Source organism: Macrotis lagotis, chromosome 1, assembly GCF_037893015.1.
Source record: "Macrotis lagotis isolate mMagLag1 chromosome 1, bilby.v1.9.chrom.fasta, whole genome shotgun sequence".
Classification (NCBI taxonomy): Eukaryota; Metazoa; Chordata; class Mammalia; order Peramelemorphia; family Peramelidae; genus Macrotis; species Macrotis lagotis.
Window position 1 is genome coordinate 26,346,805 of NC_133658.1, and position 13,019 is coordinate 26,359,823.

The 13,019-nt window shown below is 35.7% G+C and overlaps 1 protein-coding gene across 2 annotated transcripts in view; it reads left to right on the forward strand.

Annotated features, from left to right (window-relative positions):
• CTNNA2 (catenin alpha 2) overlaps positions 1-13,019 on the forward strand; it is a 1,546,517-nt gene that overhangs the window by 325,677 nt on the left and 1,207,821 nt on the right. The window lies entirely within an intron of this gene.

Below are 13,019 nucleotides of genomic sequence, written 5' to 3' on the forward strand. Positions count from 1 at the left end.
AGAGAAGATCAAGTGACTGATGTGGTTATCTAATTGTGATAAGATGAAAGGTGTTGAATAGGTGAATATTTTCCCAAAAATGAATTAGTCAAAAAGTCTACTCACAAGAAATATTAATAGCAGTAACAATAGTTATATTATCCTTGGTTTCAACAACCCTTAAGTTTCGATGGCATTATTATTCCCATTGGATGGATGAATTAACTGTAGCTGAAAGTGGTTTTCCCAGGATTACACAGCCAACATCAGAGGCAGCATTGGAATTTTGGTCCAACAATAAGTTTGGAGTTCAATTTAGTTACCTTTCTGGAAAGGTGAGAAGATGGGAGAATTTTGTAGTGATCAGACTACACTACATATTGTTGTCTTTCTGGAAGGGCAAAATAATTATCCATGATTGAAATATATTCCTTATTCCAGAAGAGAAGGAAAAAGGGTTTGGGAGAAGGCCTCTCCACTCTACTAGAAAGGTAAAGAAGTGTTCTTAAAGGGAGCAGCTAGGTTGCACAGTGGATAGAGCACCGGCCCTGAAGTTAGGAGGACCTGAGTTCAAATTTGACCTTAGACACTTCAAAATTACCTAGCTGTGTGATCTTGGGCAAGTCACTTAACCCCATTGCCTTGCAAAAACCAAAAAAAAAAAAAAAGAAATGTTCTTAAAACAAATAAAATATAACAATTTGGAACTTCTATGTGTGGGATAACTTTTAAAAAAATCTAAAAAAGCAGATGGAAATTTTCCAACCTGAGATATGGTGGAGGATAGAAAATTGGGTCACGGCATTTAGAGAAGAAGGACCCTAGCCAGTGTGGAGCCAAGAAATAAGATGCTTTTCTGAAGAAGATGAAGGGAAGTCATCCTTGTTCTCCAAGGACCTACAATGGAGTTTCACAACTGTACAAGTGAGATCTCACTTGAAAAGGTGAATACCAGAGGAAAAGGCAAGCAGATTTAGCTAGTAACACCCCACTGAGGGACATTGGGGAAGGGGGTAAGAGCTATTTTTCAACTTGTTAATTTAAAGAGTGTCTTCCAGGAGCATGTTATCCAAAAAGCATCAGATTTTTTTTCCAGTGATGTCCAAATGTATATCAATTTCCTACTTCTATGGATATGTGTGGACCCAAGTGACCCTGCCAGAAGCAATCCAGAAGGCCAGGAGCTTTGAAATCTTGTCCAAGAATTTCTGGAACATAGAGGCTATTTCTTGAAATGATTCTTGCTTATTTAAGCAAGGTTTCAGAAGAGAAGACTTGATATTAGAAGTCAATTTCTGTTCAAGGTTCGTCCTGAAAATAGAATTTGGATTTGGAGCTCATGACTTAAAATATACAAATCATGGGCACCTGCCTAGATGTGGACTATACCTCAAAGGGGCTGATATGAATGCATTTGCCTGGGGTTTTGCCAGTCTAAGCAAAAGAGCTTTCAACTGAAAAAAAAGAGGATGGAAGAAAATTGTCTAAATATAGACACCAAGCTAGGTATCACAGAATATAACTTCAATATAGCTATCAAAAATAGCAGTAGAGACACCCAAAGATGCTACAGGAGACAGCATTCAGGAAGGAGGACCTCAAAATTATATCATGATCTAAGATGTCTAGAGATGAATCCAAAGCATATAGGTCACACGCAAGGGGAAACAGTTCCTAATCTAGGAAGGAAAGTTATATTTGCAAAGTATCAAGGAAACTCTGTGGCTTTATTCTTTTCAAATTCAGTCTTATTCTGAACTTTTCATTTTCTGTGTAAGATAGCACTGTTCTTCCTAGTTAACCAAGTCTGCAAACTCATATCCACTTATGTATTTCTAAACTCCTCTAAACTTTGTAATTATTAAAACTTTTCATAATTTGTCTCATTTCATACTTCATTTTGTCCATTCACAGAGCCATTTTGGCGCATATATAATATACATGTATTTAAATCTACATTTACATATTTATAACCATATATTTAGATACAAAAATAGAGGGAGCTAGATTTTATATATAGATAAACATACATATTTTGTTGTGCAGTCATTTTCCAGTTCCATAAGCCTCTATGTTGATGATGATGATGATGATGATGATGATGATGATGATGATGATGATGATATTTGTCCTTCATTCTCGAAGAAGATCATGACATTAGGGAGGTGATACCATGACAAGGCACATGAATTGGATTTGAGTAAGGGGGTACTGTGCTAAGGCTCACTTTCTCGACCAGAGTCATCTGGGTCCAGTGACCGGATATGAATCAGGATCACTGGAGATGGCCCTGGATGTGAGACAGTCAGGGTTAAGTGACTTGCCCAAGGTCACACAATTGGTAAGAGTTAATTTTCTAAGATTGAGATTCAAACTCCCATCCTACTGACTCCAAGGTCACACTGCACCACCTAGCTGACCCATATGATACAAAAATGAATACAGTCCTGTGAGATCTTACCAGGACAGAATATAGTGAGTATAATGTTTGTCTTTCATTTTCCAATAAAACCACAGCATCAGGGAGGTGATGCCACCACAAGCACATGAATTGGATTTGAGTGAGGGGATTCTGTGCTAAGTTATTAGCCTCACTTTCTTCTCCAGAGCCATCTGAGTCTAGTGGCCAGATATGAATCAAGACAACTGGAAATGGCCATGGATGTGAGGCAAGCAGGGTTAAGTGAGTTGCCCAAAGTCGCACAGTTGGTAAGAGTTAAATATCTGAGGTCGGATTTGAACTCCTGTGCAAGGCTAATGTTCTATCAACTGCATCACCTAGCTCCTTACTCTATGAAGGGTTTTCTTAGCAAAGATTCTGGAGTGGTTTGACATTTACTTCTCTGTCTTATTTTATAAATGAGGAAACTGAGGCAGCTACGGTTAAGTGACTTCCCCAAGGTCACAGAGTTAGTAAAATGTCTGAAGCTGAATTTGATCTGCAGTCTCCAGGTCTGACACTCTATCTACTGTGCCATCTATCTATCATCTATCTATCTATCAATCTATCTATCTATCTATCTATCTATCTATCTATCTATCTATCGTATCTGTCTCCTATCTGCCTACACACATACATGCATATATATATAGATATATACATATAAATATGTAATTACATATGTGATTCCTCCCCAATTACATGTAAAGTCTTTTTTAATATTTCAAAAAATCTTGAATTCCAAACTGTTTATCTCCTTCCCCCTCACTGAGATGTCAAACAATTTAATATAGGTTGTATTTGTACAATCATGTAAGCCATATTTCCATATTAGTCATTTTGCGGAAGAAGATTCAAATAAAAATGAAATGAAATATAATATGCTTTGTTCTGTATTCAGTTTTTTCTCTGAAGGCAAATAGCATTTCTCAACATAAGTCCTTTGGGACTATCTTGGATCATTATATTACTGAGAATAGCTATAATTCACAATTATCATCACAAAATATGGCTATTACTAGCTAGGGGCGGCTAGGTGGTGTAGTGGATAAAGCACAGGCCTTGGAGTCAGGAGTACCTGGGTTCAAATCCAGTCTCAGACACTTAACAATTACCTAGCTGCGTGGCCTTGGGCAAGCCACTTAACCTCATTGCCTTGCAAAAAGAAAACATTAAAAAAATAAAAAAATATGGCTATTACTTTATCCACTGTTCTGTTTCTACTCACTCCACTCTACATCAGATCATGTAAGTCTTTTCAGGCTTTTCTGAAATCATCCTGCTCATGAGAGCATCTAGGTGACCCAGCCCTGGAGTCAGGAGGACCTGAGTTCAAAAGTGGCCTCAGACATTTAATAATTACCTAGCTGTGACTTGGGCTAATCACTTAAGCCCACTGCCTTGCAATAAACAAACAAACAAATAAATAAATAAGTAGATAGATAAATAAAGGAATGAATGAATTAATGAATGAATTTTTTTTAAAAAGAATCATATACCACAACTAAATTAGCCATTCCCCATTCGATGGACATCCTTTCAATTTCTGATATTTAAACAAATCAAAAAGAACTACTATAAAAAAACCCTTGTACAAAAACCCTTTTTATTTCTTTGTAATATAGACCTAGTAGTGATATTGCTCGATCAAGGAATATATAGACAATTTTATCTCTTTGGCCATAGTTCCAAATTGCTCTCCACAATATTTCGATCAGTTCACAATTCTACTTACAGTGAATTAGTGTCCCCATTTTCCCCCATCTCCTCCAACATTTATTAATTTTTTTACTGTCATATTAGCCAACCTGATAAGTGTGACATGGCACCTCAGTTGTTTTAATTTGCATTACTCTAATCAATAGTGATTTAGAGCACTTTTCCTATGACTTTAGTGTAAACTTTAATTTATTTCTATGAAAACTACTTGTTCATATCCTTTGATCATTTGTCAGTTGGGGAATGGTATATTCTAATACACACGTATACACACAGGGAGGAAGAGAGGGAGACAGAAACAGAGACAAAAATACAGAGACAGAAAGAGAGGGATGATGATGATGTTTGTCCTTTATTCACAAAGAAGATTATAACATCAGGGAGGTGCTATCATGGGATGTACATGAATTTGATTTGAATAAGGGGATACTGTTCTAAGTAACCAACCTCACTTTCTCCTCAAGAGCCATCTGGGTCCAGTGGCCGGCTATGAACCAGGACAAGTGGACATGTCCCTGATTACGAGGCAAACGAGGTTAACTGATTTTTCCATGTGTCTGAGACTGGATTTGAACTCAGGTCCTCCTGACTTCAGGGCCTATGCTCTACCAACTGTATGATCTAGAATGGGGTGGTAAGTGGTAATTCATGGAAGCTGGTTAGATCACTGAGAATGAAAAAAAAAAGAGAGAGAAGAGAATCCAGAATGTAGAGAAGGGGAGTGGGGTGGGGCAAGATAGAAAATGGAGATTGAAGCTAGGGAAGATAAGAAGGTAGGATAACCAAGTGGGACCACTAATTTGTAGAACTGAATTACATCGAGAAGAAAATATAAAAGAAGAGAGAGGGCGCTTGATGGGTCAAAACTTGTAGAGACATTGACTTTGGACTTAGCATTTATGGAGTTAGAGCCTGAGGTGTTAAACACAGAGAAATGGATCACTGTCATTGCCATATTTACTTAGAAAACTACCAAATTAACATTCTCTATTCTGTATTTTGTTAATTATTCCTCTGAAATTTTAATCTGATTCAGTTTTACAACACTTGGGGCAAGGGATTTGATACCTCAGTCAAAGGAGAACTTACTTGAGAACAAGTTTGAAATAACAGTTTGGAGAGTCATAGTTACAGCTAGCTATATATAAAATACTTCACCAACTTGAAGGTGCTACTATTTGATTTTTTTCTGGGTCTTCAACTTCAATGGAATAGGGAATGGTGAGGAAACTCTCCCCTTACCAATATAAATCAGAAGCTATTCTTGAACCTACAGTCTTAAAGTGACCTGGAGTTGATGAGTGAAGAATAAAAACTTTGCCATGCAGAGGAGAGAGTTCATTTGATATTAATAACACCAATATATCCAGTGTTATCTTATTAATCCAACTTACTCATGAATACTGAATATCTTCCAGTTATGGGTATTAGAGTTGTTTTATGCAAATTGAGTTTATTTCTGGGTTGATTATTTGCCAAACATTTGATTATTTTCCTTGCTGTTGAAAATAATGTTATTGATTGGAGGGCTTTGAATGTGCGTGTCTCTCTTGAGTTTTGCCTTGACTAGTCAGAGTAGGCGAAACTCATTGCGTTTCGGCCAGTTACGGTCTGTATTATCTTTAAACATTACTTAAGCTGTCGAATGAAGTAGCAAAAAGAAAGATATCACGTTACTACTTTAGACCAAGGCTATAACTAAATAACTTGCATTTTGCAATTGATTCAGATAAAGAGTTTCAAAGGGTCCTACCTATGTTTTTTAGTTGTTCCTTTGGGAATATTAACAAAGCCCTCAAGAGAGCACCGTATTTCCTTTAGTTGTGGGGTCACAGTTACTTTCTGAATCACATCATGCAGGATGCCTTGTAGCCTTTATTTCAAAACTATTTATGGAATGAAAATATGTTTTAACTTCTTAAACCCTGATTGGATATTTGGCACATTATACTTATTGATGTGTTAATTATCCATGTGTCATTCATATGTCAATCTTGACAAACACCTAGATGATTGACTGACTTTTCTCATCATCTTACAAAGAAACGGAAATATGGAAAATATAAAGGGAGTAGGAAACCAAAATGGAACCAGCTTTTAGTAATTCATTTGGTCATTAGAAAATAGTAAAAACCAGCACATGATAGAGATAGAACTTCATCCAATAGGAGAAATTCTTAAAGTGTTTTGTAGTGTTTCCTTATTTGGAGAAAATAAGACATCATAAGTGAGGTCTTATCTACTGATTCTAATATTCTACTGAAATCAAAAGCATTGACAACTCGAGTCTCTTAGATCATCAAGTCATTCATTCTGAGTGCGTTTCCAAACATCTTGATTGTGACATGGATATTTTTTTATCAAAAAGACATTTAATGTTAAGCAATGTCCACTAAGCTTCCCATATAAATCAGATTGAAATGAAAAAAAGAAGTGACCTGTTTCCCATGACTGAGTCTAAATGGATTGTTTAATTTTTAGAGTGCTTCCCTATGAGCAAGCAATTCACTTCCTACCCCATTTCTGATACTTTTACTTTACTCTTGAATTGATAGTGGTGGATTTATAATTCACATAATCATTTCAAATATATTAATAATCAATAAATTCACTTAGGCTATACATGTCTTTAGGACTGAATCAATGTAAAACTCTTGTAGAACAGTTATTGGTATCTAGTGCAATTGAAGAAGGTACTTGATCATTTTTAAACTCGCACTTCTCAGTCTTTATATTATTGACATTTCAGACTGTGCTGCAGAATCAGAAAAATGTGAAATGAATCAGCCAGAGAAGCTGAGGTCACAAATCAACCTTCTGTAGAAATCCTAATCAGAGTTCAAGTCCATATTGGCAGTCTACAAGTGAAAGCTACACGATTTTCGTTCTTTTGGCAGGGTCCTGATCAATGTGACACGTAGAGATGTAGGAGCCTAACAGAAAAGTCACTACTGTCCCCAGAGAAATGGTCTGTTCACAACAGCAAAATAGAATTTCAGTGTTTATTAAATTCATGTTTTGGTCCAAGCAGTGAACTGAGATAAAAAAAGAGACATGAAGACAAAATCCTACCCTCAAGAAACTCACCATCTAAAGAGGGACCCCAGACAGAATCAACTATATTTCCGATGGGTGGAAAGGTTCACAGAGTGGTGATTCTCTGTTCTAGTTTCTTCTCCACCCTGCAATTATTCTCTACTATAGGATGTTGCTATGACTATAATATTTGCCATAAAATAGTGTTATCTCACAGATAGAAAAAAAAATTGCTACAAAAACTGCTCCTTTAGGCTAGAAGGGCCTTAACAATCTCTACATTGGTTTTGAAAATGTTCTTTGGAGTCAGTGTCTGCATGATATTTTTGTAAAGTGAATGTCAGTACAATTCTCATATATAATAAGTCTCTTTAAGAGTAAGTTAGTAGGGCAGCTAGGTGCCACAGTGGATAGAGCCCGGGAGTCAGGAAGATCTGAGTTCAAATCCAACCTCAGACACTTAATAATTGCCTGCCTTTGTGACCTTGGACAACTCACTTAATGCCATTGCCTTAAATAAATAAATAAAAAATTTAAAAAAAGAGTAGGTTAGGAATACTCTTTAAGAGTATATGCTCTAATGCAAAGCATTGTCAATATATTAGAATCTGAGCAGAATTTAATAGTGTTGTTGAAAGCCTGGTAAGAGAGGAAGCAGGAGATACAATGCAGCCAAGCTATCATTTGGTGCCCCTACAACAGGAATAAATGAAAGTATCAGAACCTAGGTAGCCATATCCATTTTGACTCCTACTTGAGTGTATTAGCACAAATCTTAAATTCAAAGGTACAAATATTGACTGACTTGGAATTTATGCGTCCTAAGTAGGCCATAAACTAATAATTTAAATTTGGGAAGCCTAAACTATTGGGCTCCCATCTGAACAATAATCCAATTGAGGTAACAGTTTAAATGTACTTCTATCTCTTATGCATTTGCTCCACAGTAAATTCCCACTTGTGGACCTTATCTTGAGGGAGAGGAAACCATTTAAGAAATAAAAGTTAAAAAAAAAAGTATATGCTCAAGGGGCAGCTAGGTGGCGTAGTATAGGGGCGGCTGGGTGGTGTAGTGGATAAAGCACCGGCCCTGGAGTCAGGAGTACCTGGGTTCAAATCCAGTCTCAGACACTTAATAATTACCTACCTGTGTGGCCTTGGGCAAGCCACTTAACCCCGTTTGCCTTTCAAAAACCTAAAAAAAAAGGGTATATGCTCACCACGGAGACAGAGATAGAAATGTGCATTTATTCATATGGGTGCTCATCAGATTGGGGAGGGAGGCCAGAAAGAGAGAAAGCTGGAATGCCACATGTTGATCTTCAGAAGGAAAGAAAGATACCTAGCAGGCCAGTGTGAAAACCAGAAAATATATGGGCAGCCTTTGAGAAGAGAAGATGTAATTATCTGCTTGTCCAATTTACTTTTTTCTGGATGGGGGAGAAGGTCATATGTAAGCTACTGTCATAAGTTTGTATTTCTCATTGCACTCTACCTTCTAATCTTCCATTTGTAAAATATATATGTAAAATATGTTACATATAACATAACATAATAATATAATATAATGTGATATAATATAATATAAAAATATAACATATATTATTATATAGTATATAGTATAATATGTATATATGTATTTAACTAAATGTAGATTACGAAAGTTTGGGAAAAAACTCCTGCCTGTTTCACTTGGAAAGATGACCCCAGTCTGTTTCCTCTGTCTATATAACTCCCTATTCCTCAATGATTTTCCTCTGACAGAAGTGCTTCTTATAGCAGTTCCATTAGGTATCTGGGATACAAAGAAATGTCAGCTCTTTTGTTCTGACACACTTATTGTCTTACACCTGGCTGCTCATTTGTCAGTAAGAAAACTCAACATCACATATCCAAACAGAATGATAGCCTACTAGAATGTAGAGAGACACTGGTTAAAAACTTACTAACATAGGTGAAGGTTTAAATGCTATCCATATATCAGTCCTATAATGGCAAAGCAATGCAATGCAAAATGTATATGTTGTAATGGGAAGGACTTTGGATTCAGAATTAAAGAAATCAGTTTTAAATCCCAATTCTTATGCCCACTGGCTATTGGAATGCTGGTTCAGGTACTAATCTGAAAAATGAAGAGATAGAATTTTATGATCCTTTCTAGCTAACGATTGAAGTTCCTATGGGCTTATTTAACATCATTTTTTAAACATCAGGAAATTGCATATTTCAAAAAGAAAGCTCTCCTAACATAGAGGAGTCATCCTCCCTCTCCCCATTCCTCATTAATGAGCAGAATAATGAAGACATTGAACCTTTTTTCAGAATATATATTTAAATTTATAAAATAAAATATATATAATTATAAAAACAAATATGACAAGATATAACAAAAATAAAGATGATGTTAAAATAATAATATATTGATGATAATTATAAGATGATGAGGATGACAATAATTATAAATATAAATTTGAAGCCTCCAAATTAAAATGTTATGCCCCAAAGCCTTAGAAAAGTAGAATTTTCAGTGTTGTCAAATTGGAACTTCTATGTATCTTTTTTGAAGATCTTCGTTTTTAGTTCTGGAAAAGAAATATTTTTAAAGTTATTATTTGTATTTATTTTGTGATTTATAAAAATATGCATATTTATGTTTTTCCTCAAAATTTTACCTCTTTTAGATGAAGAAAAAGCATTCCATAGTTCTTTGTATAGTATCCTTTACTATAGATAGGATATATTGAGGTTTGACAATCATAAATACACCTTTTGCCTTTCAGGACTACTATAAACTAACTACTCCCTGAGCATTTACCACAACAAAGGCAGAGGTGTTGCTGGGAAAATCCAGTTCTTTCTCCCTTTCTCTTTCCTTCTTCTTCTCTGTCCTGTTACTCCCAAGTAATGTGATAATGTTTTCCATCGGAGGATTAATTTTGACTCAGTGCAACTTTAAATGCCCTGCAATGGGCACCTTCTGGAACCCTCCAACTTTATTATCTTTCTTGATTAGATTATAATTTCTGGAGGGGAAGATCTGCCTTTCTTGCCCTTATTTGCATTCCCAGTTCTTGATGCCCTATAGGTACTTATTATTTATTGAACTGAATAATCAATTTCATCTTTTAATGACATATTGTTAACAGGACTGCTGGGGAAAGACACAGGAAATCTCCCATCCGTAAATCTCCCATCCTAGAAAGTGAATAGAGAATCTTTGCCCACCACTGATGATTTAAAAAACAGGTTTCCTAATATATCTAAACAAATTGCCCAATATCTCAATTATGAGAGAACAGTCTTTATCAATGACAAGAAAATTTAAGAAAGGAAAATACATTGACCTTCTCGAAGTGCTATAGAAATGTAATGTGACTTTTTGATGTTACCAAGCTCAAAAAAAGACATAAAAATAATAGCACAGAAGAAAATAAAACTTTTAGAAAAGGTATGCTTAGCACATTGTCTCATATTATCTTAGTGAAGTGTGTAGGAGTATTCTCAGAAATTTAGCAGAAGTACAGTGGGACCATTTCCAGTGTCCTGATCTTTATCTTGTCACTGGACTCAAAGGACTCTGGATGAAAGAGTAAGACTAGTGCCATAGGACAGCCTTGCTTTAGTCAAGGTATTACTTTTCTGATGTCCTTTGTATTCTTCCAGATCAAAGAACACAAATGGCCATTTAACCCTTCCTCCCTGCCTTCTTCCCTCCCTCTCCTCTCCTCTCTGTCTCTTCCTCCCTGTCCACATAGGGAATCATACTCTAACTTGCAGGTGCTCTGGCCAAAATAATATAAATTTTGATTGTTAAGACCTCACAAGATAATTTGGGGTTTTACAGACTGGATTTTTTTTCTGTTTCTTGTTTATTTTATCATTAAAAAAACCTGAGACTACCTTATTTGTCCCATTTAATTTCATTTATAGTTTCCTGATTTATAAAGTTGGAAAACTAGGCTTTGATAAAGTTCGGGATTCAAATGGATCTGCTAGATCGTACCTTAAATCCATTGCACTCTGGGGGCTTCTCAGTGATCCTTTGCGTTTCAGTGGTTCAGAGTGAATATAAATAGCAATTCTTGTGGTTTTGACCAGAAACTCTGAGGATCGGCCCCTCCTAGACTGACTTTTTTTTGACTAGGTAAAAGAGGTCATTTCCCCCCTTCATTTCTTGCAGAGACTTAACCACTCATGGTACATTACATCAGACAAACTGAGGACCAGGAAAGACTTTGACTTAAACAGTCCAAGATCTCCTACAGAAATCATCATCTTTTGTTCTAGTCTACATCTTTCCCATCTAGAGAGTATCTGGAGGAAAGAGAGTGAAATAGGTCACTTTGCAGAGCCCTCCCTAACTTAAATATAATTCACCTGCAAGTCAAAATAACACCTTTTCGATGTAATTGATCCTCTTTGAAAGGATGAGTAACTCAACAAGTATCATTTTAGAGTTGTTAATTTTTTTAATAAATGAATGAATGAAAAATCACTTAAGTATTTACTATTCACAAAGCACTATGACAAGTGCTAAGGATAAAAATAGGGGGGGAAAAGAACCTGAAAATTCTTTTCTCTCAAGCAGCTCAGCTCCTATTCTAATGAGGGGAGGGGATATCACTTAAGAGTTATCCACTGCAGATTCAGTGGAAAGTTTCTGTGATTCCTGGGGTTGCAGGGACAAAGGAGATGGTCAGGTCTGTTCTTTACTGTCATTTCCAGTGATCAGACCATAGTTCTTTCTGATACTGACCAATATGATAGTATCAAAAATTTGACATTGGGACCTTTCTTTTCTGGTACTACTGAAGGCAATAGAGGATGAAGTAGATGTAGTTACCAGGTTGTATCTCCACAAAGATTTCTTCCCAGCACAGTTGCTGAAGAAGAAGGGATGGGAAGAAGGGCTTGTGATATTATGATGGGAAGGCTATTTCATGGGGCTCTTGGTCTTATCTTTCTTGAAGTGTCAGTTGGTTAAGATTAATGGTGATGGTGTCAGATTGTGAGACCTTTGTCTCCCTATGGGAATTACTTAAATCTTTGACTGATGGCTATAGTTGTGGTAAACTGTCTTGAAACAGGACCAATGATCATTTATAAATCAAATGGGCTCCGTAATTGACAGCTGGGTCATTGCAAATAAAATTCTATTTTTATAGATTTTATAAATTGAATCATCATTCCATAATCTTTTTTGTAAATGTGGTTTTTTATGTTTAATTCAAAGAGCCTAGATAATCTAGCGGGTTTTGGTGAGAGAAAGAAATTAGTAAAATTAAAGTCCCTAGTTAGATTTTTTTGCACATTTACTTACTGATGTGTTTATCTAAAAACTACATATAAAGATAATAGATTCATGTCCTATATAACCATGACTGCTTGCAGAAAACAATGTTTTTCTTGAATTTTTGCAAGACCTGTTCCTTCTATTGTCCTGTTCAGATTGTTTTCATTAATAAGTGCTCTGTCAAAAATATCTCTGAATGCTTCCTAAAAAGAAAACAATTTCCATAATTTTAAAGTGGATAGTTTGAGTCCAATGTCACCCAAAGAGTTATAATATTTTTTTAATAATAGGAAACAGCCATTATTTCTATTTTTCTGTATCTGTTTATTTTTCTTCCTCTTCTCTATGTTTAAGATTATCAGTATCTGCCTCTTCCTTTTTTTCTTTCCTTTGTATTATTCATTCTGTCTGTGCCTGTCTGTCTCTAGCCCTCTAATCCTCAAGAACTAGTCTTACCATTGTAAATACTATATTCAGAACTCTTTAGTATTGGATTATTTAAAAAAAACCCAGAATAGTCACACAACTTTAGTGAATTAGATGAACAAGAAT